Raw genomic sequence first — 12,594 nt, forward strand, 5'->3', positions numbered from 1 at the left:
TATTTTATTTTATTTATTTTAATTTTAGACAGGGCCTCACTCTGTTGCCCAAGCTGGAATGCCATGGTGCGATCATGGCTCACTGCAGCCTCAGCCTCCTGGGCTCTTTTTTTTTTTTTTTTTATAGAGATAGGGTCTTGCTCTGTCACCCAGGCTGGAGTGCAGTGGCATGATCACAGTTCACTGCAGCCTCAAAACTTTTGTCAGGGAGGATCATTTGGGGAGCAGGGGTGCTGGTTCGGAGGGGAGATCACAGTGAGGTGTCACTGACCTTGAGGAGCCCTGGAAAGTTGGGCAGAGAAGCTCTGATGTGATCCCATAGCCCATGTAGTCAACCCACTACAGCCCAATGCGGCCCATGCCTGTTTTCCAACGGCCCGTGAGCCAAGAATGATTTTTCCACGGTTGGAAAACTAACAGTAGTATTTTGTGACGTGAAAAATACATGAAATGCAAGTTTCAGCGTCCATAAAGTTTGACAGTAACACAGCCACTCCTCTCCTTTGTGTGTGGCCAGGGGACGCTCTTGAGCTGCCACAGAGGTGGAAGTTGTGCAGACAGGACCCGCTTTATGGATGTGCAAACTGCATCACGCAGGGCCCTGCCCTTCCACTGTCCCCATTCTGAAGTTCTTTATAGTTTATGACTGAAGGGCCCCACGTTTTTATTTTGCATCAGGCCATGGAAATTATATAGCCGGCCCTGGCAACAGAGGACACGTACCCTACAAAGCCCCAAATATTTGCTGTCAGACCCTTTTCAGGAAACATTGGTGGATCCCACCCCCGCTCTCCCAGAGATTTGTATGTCCTGATACCCTGGAACCAATTAATATGGTACATCACATGGCAGGCTTAAGGGTCTTTTTTTCTTTTTTTAAGAGACAGGGTCTGGCCGGGCTCGGTGGCTCACGCCTGTAATCCCAGCACTTTGGGAGGTTCACTACAGCCTCAAAACTTTTAGGCTCAAGCGATCCTCCTGGCTTAGCCTCCTGAGTAGCTGGGGCTACAGACATCATCCCCAGCTAATTAAAAAAATTTTTTTTTAGAAATAGGGTCTCACTATGTTGCCCAAGCTGGTTTTATTGAACTCCTGGCCTCAAATGATACTCCCAACTCAGCCTCCCAGTGTTGGGATTATAGGTGTGAGCCACTGTGCCCAACCTGGTTAAAGATTTTGAGATGGGCCAGGCATGGTGACTCACGCCTGTAATTCCAGCACTTTGGGAGGCTGAGGTGGGTGGATCACCTGAGGCCAGGAGTTTGAGACCAGCCTGGCCAACATGCTGAAACCCTGTCTCTACTAAAAATACAAAAATTGGCCAGCTATGGTGGCGCACGCCTGTAGTCCCAGCTACTTGGGAGGCTGGGGTTGCCGTGAGCCGAGGTTGCACCACTGCACTTCAGCCTGGACAACAGAGCAAGACTCCATCTCAAAAAAAAAAAGATCTTGAGGCCGGGCGCGGTGGCTCAAGCCTGTAATCCCAGCACTTTGGGAGGCCAAGACGGGCGGATCACGAGGTCAGGAGATCGAGACCATCCTGGCTAACATGGTGAAACCCCGTCTCTACTAAAAAATACAAAAAACTAGCCAGGCGAGGTGGCGGGCACCTGTAGTCCCAGCTACTCGGGAGGCTGAGGCAGGAGAATGGCGTAAACCCGGGAGGCGGAGCTTGCAGTGAGCTGAGATCCGGCCACTGCACTCCAGCCTGGGCGACAGAGCGAGACTCCGTCTCAAAAAAAAAAGATCTTGAGATGGGAGATCATTCTGGATGATCTGGGTGACCCAATGTCATCACAGGGTCCTTATAAGAAGGAGGCAGGAGGGTCAGAATCAGAGATTGGAAGAGGCTGCACTGCTGGCTTGAAGGTGGAAGAAGGGGCCACAAGCCAAGGAATTCAGGCGGCCTCTAGATGTTGGGAAATGCAGGGAAATGGATCCTCCCTTGGAGCCTCTAGAAGGAACCAGCCCTGTGCACACCTTGATTTCAGAACCTAGTAAGAACTAATTTCAGACTTCTGACCCCAGGATTGTAAGATAATAAAAATGTGCTGCTTTGGGCTGGATGCCGTGGCTTACATCTGTAATTCCAGCACTTTTGGGAGGCTGAGATGGACAGATTGCTTGAGCTCAGGAGTTTGAGACTAGCCTGGGCAATATGGTGAAACCCCATCTGTACAAAATATAAAATTAGCTGGGCATGGTGGCATGTGCCTGTAGTCCTAGCTACTTGGGAGACTAAGGTGGGAAGATGAACTGAGCCCATGAGACTGAGGCTGCAGTGAGCCATGATCGCACCATGGCATTCCAACCTGGGCAACAGAGTGAGGCCCTGTCTAAAATTAAAATAAATAAAATAGTTGTTTTAAGTCACCAGGGTTGTGATTGATTGTTACAGTAGCCGCAGGGAAATAAAGGGGGTGGGCATTGAACATTTATTGGCCGGGTGTGGTGGCTCACGCCTGTAATCCCAGCACTTTGGGAGGCTGAGGCAGGTGATCACTTGAGGTCAGGAGTTCAAGGCCAGCCTGGCCAACATGGTGAAACCCCGTCTCTACTAAAAATACAAAAATTAGCTGGGCGTGGTGGCGGGCGCCTGTAATTCCAGCTACTTGGGAGGCTGAGGCAGGAGAATCGCTTGAACCCGGGAAGTGGAGGTTGCAGTGAGCTGAGACTACGCCACTGCATTCCAACCTGGGCGACAAGAGTGAAACTCCATCTCGAACAATATATATAAAAATACAAATACAGCCGGGCGCGGTGGCTCAAGCCTGTAATCCCAGCACTTTGGGAGGCCGAGATGGGCGGATCACGAGGTCAGGAGATCGAGACCATCCTGGCTAACATGTTGAAACCCCGTCTCTACTAAAAATACAAAAAACTAGCCGGGGGAGGTGGCGGGCACCTGTAGTCCCAGCTACTCGGGAGGCTGAGGCAGGAGAATGGCGTAAACACGGGAGGCGGAGCTTGCAGTGAGCTGAGATCCGGCCACTGCACTCCAGCCTGGACGACAGAGCAAGACTCCGTCTCAAAAAAAAAAAAAAATACAAATGCAAAAATTAGCCAGGCATGGCGGCACATGCCTGTAATCCCAGCAACTCAGGAGGCTGAAGAAGGAGAAAAGCAGGAGAATCGCTTGAACCCAGGAATCGGAGTTTGCTGTGAGCTGAGATCGTGCCACTGCAGTCCAGCCTGGACGACAGTGAGATCTGTCTTAAACAAACAGAGAATTTATCTTTTAGCTGAAAGAGTTTAAAACTGAGAGACTGCCGGGTGCGGTGGCTCACGCCTGTAATCCCAGCACTTTGGGAGGCCGAGATGGGCAGATCATGAGGTCAGGAGATCGAGACCATCCTGGCTAACATGGTGAAACCCCGTCTCTACTAAAAATGCAAAAAATTAGCCAGGCATGGTGGCGGGCGCCTGTAGTCCCAGCTACTCGGGAGGCTGAGGCAGGAGAACTCCCAACCTCAGGTGGTCTACCTACCTCGGCTTTCCAAAGTGCTGGGATTACAGGCATGAGCCATGGCACCCGGCCCTCTCTATCTCTCTTTCTCTTCCTTCCTTTCTTTTCTTTTCCCTCCTTCCCTCCTTTCTTTCTCTTTCTCTCCCCTCCCTTCCTTCCTTCCTTCCTTCCTTTTTTCCTTCTTTCCACAGGAACCTGGGACAAGTAGAAGATACAACATGAGGAGTGGGGAGGCCTCCAGGGAGGCCATCTAGATAACTGAAGGAGAGATGGCAAAGTGGACTGGTGGCCGGAGGAGTGCTGGAGGGTTCTGGAGAGAAGGAGGCTGATTCCAGATGTCTAAGATGTGGGGTCAGCAGGACCCTGAGTGACCAGTGAAATGTGGAGAAGGTGGCAGCCGGGTCAATTAGAGACAGATGTGGGGGAAAGCCATTCTGTCTCAAAATTCTGGAGGGTTCCATATACCGGATGGAGTTACTCTGGGGACATCATCAGAAATGGGTGTGCCTGTCAGGTGAGCAGTTCACTGGTCAGCCCCCACACAGAGCTGAGGCATCACAGCCCACCCCAGTTCACTGTCCATTCTGAAAACAGAAGCCGGGCAAGCTCCAAAAAGCCGGAAGAACCTTCTAGAAGCCCTGTGTTCTAAGGCCCACCTTCAATCCAATGCCACCTCAAGCACCAGTGAGATTAGTCATAGGAGAAGATTAGAGGCTTTATGTTTTTTCTCAGGCAGTTGAGTTTATTTTCAGGTTAGCAGCAGTTTGGAGTTCACTTCCTGGATGAGGTCAGAGTTAGAGGGGCAGGTGGCCACGGTGTTGCTGTGTGAAGAGTCCTTGCAGCCACGGCTCATTGGCAGTTCTACCTTGTGCACAGTTCTGACCTGAAGAGACTGGCCCTGGAGCAGACACAGTAATACCAGGCTTACTTACTTCCTTTATTTATTTATTTATTTATTTTTGAGATGGAGTCTCACTCTGTCGCCAGGCTGGAGTGCAGTGGCATGATCTCGGCTCACTGCAACCTCCACCTCCTGGGTTCAAGCGATTCTCCTGCCTAACCTTCCCCAGTAGCTGGGATTACAGTTACGTGCCACCACACCCAGCTAATTTTGTATTTTCAGTAGAGATGGGGGTTTCACCATGTTGGCCAGGATGCTCTTGATCTCCTGACCTCGTGATCCACCTGCCTTGGCCTCACAAAGTGCTGGGATTATAGGCGTGAGCCACCGCGCCTGGCCTATTTATTTGTTTAAGACAGAGTCTTTCTCTGTCCTCCAGGCTACAGTGCAGTGGCACGATCTCAGCTCACTGCAACCTCTGCGTCCCAGATTCAAGTGATTCTCTTGCTTCAGCCTTCTGAATGGTTGAGATTACAGGCACCCACTATCACACCGGGCTAATTTTTTTGTATTTTTAGCAGAGATGGGGTTTCACCATGTTGGGCAGTCTGGTGGAGAACTCCTGATCTCAAATGATCCACCTGCCTCAGTCTCCTAAAGTGCTGGGATTACAGGTGTGAGCCACCGTGCCTGGCCACCATGCTTAACTTTAGGAATTACTTCACTTTCCCCAGCCACAGTTTGTTTATTTGTACAAGACAGGCAGTACTGGTGCCACCACCTCGAGAGCCTGTTTAAAGCAGGAACCCAGCAGGGCACTTAACGCACCTTCTTGGTGGCCGTCCAGTAAACAACATGGGGGTCAGTGACCCAGAGGGCAGCACAGACCTCTCCACTGCTTGTCACAGAATTGCAGCCTCTCTTAACACCACACGCAAGATAACACAGGTCACTGGCCTGAGCCAGCCCGGGACATTTTTCAGAGTTCACTTTCTGGATCCTACCTATAACCCTTCCATTTCTTTTTCTTTCTCTCTTTTTCTTTTTCTTTCTCTCTCTCTCTCTCTCCTTTCTTTCTCTTTTTTTCTCTTTCTCTTTCTTTTTCTTTCTCTTTTTTCTTTCTCTTTTTTTCTCTTTCTCTTTCTTTTTCTTTCTCTCTTTCTTTCTCTCTTTTTTTCTCTTTTTCTTTCCTTCTTTCTCTTTCTTTTTCTTTCCTTTCTCTTTCTCTTTTTTCTTTCTTTTTCTTTCTTTCTCTTTATTTCTTTTTTTCTCTCTCTCTCGTTCTTCTTTCTCTTGCTTTCTCCTTCCTTCCTTCCCTCTTTCCCTCTCTCTCTCTTTCTCTTTCTTTCTTTGATGGAGTCTCATTCTGTTACCCAGGCTAGAGTGCAGTGGCCGCCATCTTGGCTCACTGCAACCTCCACCTCCTGGGTTCAAGTGATGCTCCCGCCTCAGCCTCCCGAGTAGCTGGGACTACATGTGTGTGTCACCAAGCCCGGCTAATTTTTGTATTTTAGTAGAGACAGTATTGCCATGTTGGCCATGCTGGTCACAAACCCCTGACCTCAAGTGATCTACTCATCTCGGCCTCTGAAAGTGCTGGGATTACAGGTGTGAGTCACCATGCCCAGTCTCCAGAATATTTTCATCACCCCATGAAGAAACCCTGTACCCATTAGCTGTCACTCCCCATCCCTGGAACCCACCAGTCTACTTCCTGACTCCACGGATTTTTCTACTCTGGATACTTCATACAAATGGAATCTTATCCAGTGAATTATTTTGTGTCTGGCTTCTTTCACTGAGCATGTTTTTAAGGTTCATGTGCTATTGTAGAAGGAGTTAGTACTTCATTCCTTTTTAGGGTTGAATATAATTTCATCCTATGCCGGAGGCTGAGTCAGGAGGCTTACTTGAGGCGGGGAGTTCCCTTAAGCCACATAGCAAGACTCTGACTTTAAAACATCTTTGAAAAATCAAGCCTGCGTGGGGTGGTTCATGCCTATAATCCCAGCACATTGATGGTCCAAGGCAGGCTGATCACCTGAGGTCAGGAGCTTGAGACCAGCCTGGCCAACACGATGAAAGCCTGTCTCTACTAAAAATGCAAAAATTAGCGGGGCATGGTGGCGGGAGCCTGTAGTCCCAGCTACTCAGGAGGCTGAGGCAGGAGAATTGCTTGAACCTGGGAGGCAGAGGTTGCAGTGAGCCAAGATTGTGCCATTTTTACTCCAGCCTGGGCGACACAAAATTCCATATCAAAAAATAAAAATAAAATAAAAATTAGCTGGAAGTTGGCAGGGTGCAGTGTCTCACCCCTGTAATCTTAGCCTGTTGGGAGGCCGAGGGGGTCTGATCACCTGAGAATTGCTTGAACCCAAGAGGCGGAGGTTGTGGCAAGTGTAGTGGTGCGATCTCGGCTCACTGCAACCTCTGCCTAGTCAGTTCAAGTGATTCTCCTGCCTCAGCCTCCCTGAGTAGCTGGGACTACAGGCACCCGCCATCACGCCCAGCTAATTTTTTTTGTATTTTTAGTAGAGATGAGGTTTCACCATGTTGGCCAGACTGGTCTTGAACTCTTGACCTCAGGTGATCCTCCCGCCTCAGCTTCCCAAAGTGCTGAGATTACAGGCATGAGCAACCGCACCCAGCCTTTCTTTTTCTTTCCCTTTCTTTCCTTTTTTTTTTTTTTTTTTTTTTTTTTTTGAGACAGAGTCTGCTCTGTTGCCCGGGCTGGAGTGCAATGGCATGATCTTGGCTCACTGCAACCTCTGCCTCCTGGATTCAAGCAATTCTCCTGCCTCAGCCTCCTGAGTAGCTGGGATTACAGGCACACACCACCACACCCATCTAATTTTTGTGGGTTTTATTTTTATTTATTTATTTTTTGAGACGGAGTTTCGCTCTTGTTGCCCAGAACGACAAGAACAGGAGATTCTTGTTGCCAAGAATCTCCTGGGTTCAAGAGATTCTCCTGCCTCAGCCTCCCGAGTAGCTGGAATTATAGGTGTCCACCACCATGCCTGGCTAATTTTTTGTATTTTTAGTAGAGATGGGGTTTTACCATGTTCGCCAGGCTGACTCCTGACCTCAGGTGATCCACCCACTTAAGCTTCCCAGAGTGCTGGAATTACTGTCGTGTGCCACCACGCCTGGCCTAATTTTTGTATTTTTGGTAGAGACGAGGTGTCACCATGTTGACCAGGCTGCTCTTGAACTCTTGACCTCAGGTGATCTGCCTATCTCAGCCTACCGAAGGTGCTGGGATTATAGGCGTGAGCCACCATGCCTGGCCTTCTTCCTATTCTTTCTTTCTTTTTTTTTTTTTCTTTTTTTGAAACAGAGTCTCACTCTGTCGCCCAGGTTGGAGTGCAGTGGCGCGATCTCGGCTCACTGCAAGCTCTGCCTCCTGGGCTCAAGCGATTCTCCTGCCTCAGCCTCCCGAGTAGCTGGGACTACAGGCGGCCACCAGCACAGCCGGCTAATTTTTGTATTTTTTGAGTAGAGACAGGGTTTCACCGTGTTAGCCAGGATGGTCTCGATCTTCCGACCTTGTGATCCGCCCGCCTCGGCCTCCCAAAGTGCTGGGATTCCAGGTATGTGCTCCTAGCCCCTTCTTCCTATTCTTTGAAAGCCACCAGTTGCCCTCCTATGATAACCCATTATCTATTAACCCATGGATCTATTAACCCATGAATGGGTTGATCTGTTCATGAGGGCAGAATTCTCCTGACCCAGTCACCCCTTAAAGGCCCCACCTCTGTCAACACTGACTGCTACATCAAGGATTAAGTTTCACCATGAGTTTTGGAGGGAACGAACATTGAAACAGCACCAGGTGTTATCAGTCTACTAAAAGCTCATGCAAATTGATAAGCACCAAAGGTGCAAAGATCAGAAACAGACAATTCCCAAGAGGAGAAGGGGAGTCTAGGAGCCTAAGAGTGGATGTATTGGGCATCAGGGGAGGGCCTGTTGGCCGGGGTGGGTCACAGCAAGGATCATTCCAATGCTGCCAGGACCTCAACACTTGCTTTCCAAAGGGGTGGCTGCCATTTCAATTGGAGAGACCCTTTGGATAATGCATACCCAGCATGTAAGAGGGTTCATAGGCCAAGCGTGGTGGTTCACGCCTGTAATCCCAGCACTTTGGAAGGCTGAGGCAGAAGGAGAATTGCTTGACTGCGGGAGTTCAAGACCAGCCAGGGCAACATAGCAAGAACCTGTCTCTATGAAAAAAAAAAAAAAAAAGGTCGGGCCCAGTGGCTCCTGCCTGTAATCCCAGCACTTTGGGAGGTTGAGGCAGGCGGATCACCTGAGGTCAGGAGTTCGAGCTCAGTAGCTCTGTAAAAAATATAATAATTAGCTGGGCATGGCAGTCATTAGCACGCCTGTAATCCTGGTTACTGGAGAGGCTGAGGCGTGAGAATCGCTTCATCCTGGGAGGCAGAGGTTGCAGTGAACCTATCGCGCCATTGCACTCCAGCCTGGGCAACAGAACGAGACTCCATCTCAAAAAAAAAAAAAAAAAAAAAAAAGAGGGTTCATAGTCTGAGCTTGTGATTATACCACTGAAAATTACCCCCAAGCCACCTGTGGAAGGGCCGCCTGCAGGATTATGTGTCTTAGGATCTTTAATAAGTTACCTTCTGGTTGGAAACTACCTAAACGCCCAGCACTCAGGTTGGCCCGGTAAATCATGCACCTATAGGAGTTACGGTCGGGAGGCCTGTGACCCTGTAGAGTAGTAGTGGCTCCCGGGCCCTGGGCCAAGCACTGTACTGATACACTCAAATCCTCACAGTAACAGCCTGTTCAGTTCTGTTAGCCCCATTTTATAGCAAGGGGCTGCTCTGGGGGAGGGGAGGAGCCCAGCTAGGTGGGAGATCGTGGGTTCATGGTGACATCTGTGGGTACTCCATCCAATCAAGGGCCTGAGGCTTAAGAGGCTTGAATTTGGGGGAGACAGGGACATTCTCAATGGTGCAGTTAAAGTGGTGGCTTCAGGTTCAGCTGGGAGAGGAAGAAACAGCTAGGGAAAAGGCATGTATTCAATTCATCTTTTTTTTTTTTTTTTTTGAGACAGAGTCTTGCTGTGTCACCCAGGCTGGAGTGCAGTGGTGCGATCTTGGCTCACTGCAAGCTCTGCCTCCTGGGTTCACGCCATTCTCCTGCCTCAGCTTCCCGAGTAGCTGGGACTACAGGTGCCCGCCACCTGCTACACCCAGCTAATTTTTTCTATTTTTAGTAGAGATGGGGTTTCACCTTGTTAGTCAGGATGGTCTCGATCTTCTGACCTCATGATCCGCCCGCCTCGGCCTCCCAAAGTGCTGGGATTATAGGCATGAGCCACCACACCCGGCCGTATTAGTCTTTTTTTTTTTTGGAGACATTCTTGCTCTGTCATCTCGGCTGGGCTGGAGTGTAATGGCACGATCTCGGCTCACTGCAACCTCCGCCTCCCAGGTTCAAGCGATTCTCATGCCTCAGCCTCCCGAGTAGCTGGGATTACAGGCATGTGCCACCAAACCCGGCTAATTTTTGTATTTTCGGTAAAGACAGGGTTTTCACCTTGTTGGCCAGGCTGGTCTCAAACTCTTGGGTGACAGTGATCTGCCCACCTCGGCCTCCCAAACGGCTGAGATTACAGACATGAGCTACCGCCCAGTCTCAGTGGTCTTTCATCTTTGTTCCATCCTCATTCCCATTCAGTACCTGATGTGCTTCTGTCTTACTGGGGTGCACCCTGGGGGACGCATGACTGTGCTACAGCCCATGGGGTTTCAGCAGGATGAGCAGAGGACCTCGGGTGGCCCTTGTTACCCACACTGCTGACTCAGGCTTGGGGAGGGGTCATATGGAAATCACCCAGCTGGCCAGAGCAGTTGCAGCCACATCAGGTCGAGGGCAGGAACCAGCAGTGGGATTGGGTGGGCCCCCGTGGGAGAGACGGCCAAACCCTGAAACTAGCCTCCACCCTCCAGAGTGCAGGGGCTTCCCTGGACACAAACTTTCCTTCCTCGTCCTCCTCTTTATACCATTGCACACGAGTTTGTCTGTCTGTTTGTAGTGACAGAGGCTTGCTCTGTCGCCCAGGATGGAGTGCAGTGGCATCATAGCTCACTGCAACCTCCGCCTCCCAGATTCAAGCAATTCTCCTGCCTCAGTCTCCTGAGTAGCTGAGATTATAGGTGTGTGCCACCACATCCGGCTAATTTTTTAATTTTTTGTTTGTTTGTTTGTTTGTTAGTGGAGACGGGGATTCATTATGTTGGCCAGGCTGGTCTTGAACTCCTGATCTCAAGTGATTCACCTGCTTCGGCCTCCCAAAGTGCTGGGATTACAGACATGAGCCACCGGCACCCGGCCCCTGGGGTTTTCTTTACCCAGATCCCTGCTGCCTTCCCTTCCTGTGGCTGACATCTCCCTACCTTGTCCCCCAGAAATGCAGCTGCTTTGCCCTCAACCACAGCTCCCTCATCCAGTGCAGGGCCTGGCTCTTGACTGAGACACCAGCAAATGTGAGCCCTGCTCTCCTGGGTCACTGCAGGCTCCTTCAGGAAGGAGGCGGGGATCTGTCCCCCTTGGCGTCCCCAGTGCCCCGCATGGGGGGCCTGGCACCCATGAGGCAGTCGAAGCTTGCGGACCAGATGAACAAGCAGTGAGCCCTACCTTCGAGGGCCTGTCTTGAGGACACCAGGTGGGTTTATGACATCCCAGCAGACACGAGGCCCCCACGGACCAGTCCCTCTCCGGCACTGGCACCAGGGCTCTTGCCCCACTAGATCAGGCCTCGCAAGCTTGGGGTCCCTTTTCCAGTCAGCAAGAGAGGCACTCCACTCCTGCTCCAGCCCAAGGAGAACCTGCCAACTCCAAGGGGTGGCCATCGAGGGGATCAGTGACATAAGTCCTTCAGAGGCAGCAGGGACAAGGAGCTGTAGGGAGAATAGGGCAGGTCTGGGGTGCGGGGTGCTGGCAAGGTGCAGACCCACCACCCCAACCCAACCCCTCCTCCACAAATCCCATCATCTCTGCCCTGTGCCCCATGAACAAACCAGCTCCTTTCCAGCCCAGTGACCAGCACAGGCTCGAGACGGTCCCCTCAGACATTGTCTGCCTGACCACCTCTTCCAGCACAGTGAAGGGCATGGGATCCGGAGGCCAGAGGGGGCCAGGCTTGGGGTGGGGAGAAAAACATCACTATTCTTAGATCCCTCGTCCTCCAGGGCTCGGGTCAGGCCGAGCAGTCACATTCCAGAGGTAGAAGCCATCAGCCCACACAAATGCTTCTGTTCCCTGAGGAGGCCAAGGGTCACCAGGAACTAAAATCAGCTTTTCCCAAGAAAAGCAGGAGACAGGGTGGGGGGTGGGGGCAGGGGTAGAAAGGCCAAAGGTCACCCAGTAAAAACCTTCCAGCTGCCCCTGCTGGGAAACCCCCTCTGAGTCCAGAGGGATGAGGACAGAAGCATTCTCACCCTGTAGGCTACCCGCTGGCTGATTCTTCCTGGTAGGGGGTGGTCCTGTGCATTCTAGATTATTTAGCAGCTCTCTGGCAGCCCACCACCCGCCCCCCTCACCACCACCCCGCCCCCACGCGAGCGGTGACAGCCAAATATCTCTCCAGGTACAGCCACGTGTCCCCTGGGGGCAAAATCGACCCCAGATGACAACTGCACTTTCCCCGAACAGAGCTTCCAGGTCACGTCTGGGGTAGGTATTTAGGAGCCTGCTGTTCTATGGACTCTGTTCTCTCAGCCTGGAATCCTCTTCCCACATAGCACAACCCCCGCCAGCCCTGCAGTCTTCCAGAACTAAACCCACACATCACCTCCCTCAGGAAGTTTCCTGTGGACCCCCTGTCTTATGAGTTTGGCCCCCACGGATGCTGTGGTAGGTAAAATAATGCCCCCTTGGCCAGATACGGTGGCTCACACCTGTAATCCCAACACTTTGGGATGCCGAGGAGGGAGGATCGCTTGAACCTAGGAGTTTGAGACCAGCCTGGACAACATAGCAGGGCACAGTCTCTACAAAATATTTTTAAAAATTAGCTGGGGCCTGGCGCGGTGGGTCACGCCTGTAATCCCAACATTCTGAGAGGCTGAGGTGGGCGGATCATGAGGTCAAGAGATTGAGACCATCCTGGCCAACATGGTTAAACCCCGTGTCTAGTAAAAATACAAAAATTAGCTGCGTGTATTGGCATGTGCCTGTAGTCCCAGCTACTCAGGAGGCTGAGGGAGGAGAATCGCTTGAACTCGGGAAGTGGAAGTTGCGGTGAGCCGAGATT

The 12,594-nt window shown here is 51.1% G+C and overlaps 1 protein-coding gene across 1 annotated transcript in view; it reads left to right on the forward strand.

Annotated features, from left to right (window-relative positions):
• The window catches only part of CCL25 (C-C motif chemokine ligand 25), a 51,019-nt gene that overhangs the window by 12,443 nt on the left and 25,982 nt on the right, over positions 1-12,594 (forward strand). The window contains exons 3-4 of the mRNA XM_030934891.1: positions 10,855-11,004; positions 11,929-12,014. The gene's annotated coding sequence lies outside the window, so the exon portion shown is untranslated. The remainder of the gene's footprint in view (positions 1-10,854; positions 11,005-11,928; positions 12,015-12,594) is intronic.

This window comes from Rhinopithecus roxellana, chromosome 8, assembly GCF_007565055.1.
Source record: "Rhinopithecus roxellana isolate Shanxi Qingling chromosome 8, ASM756505v1, whole genome shotgun sequence".
Classification (NCBI taxonomy): domain Eukaryota; kingdom Metazoa; phylum Chordata; class Mammalia; order Primates; family Cercopithecidae; genus Rhinopithecus; species Rhinopithecus roxellana.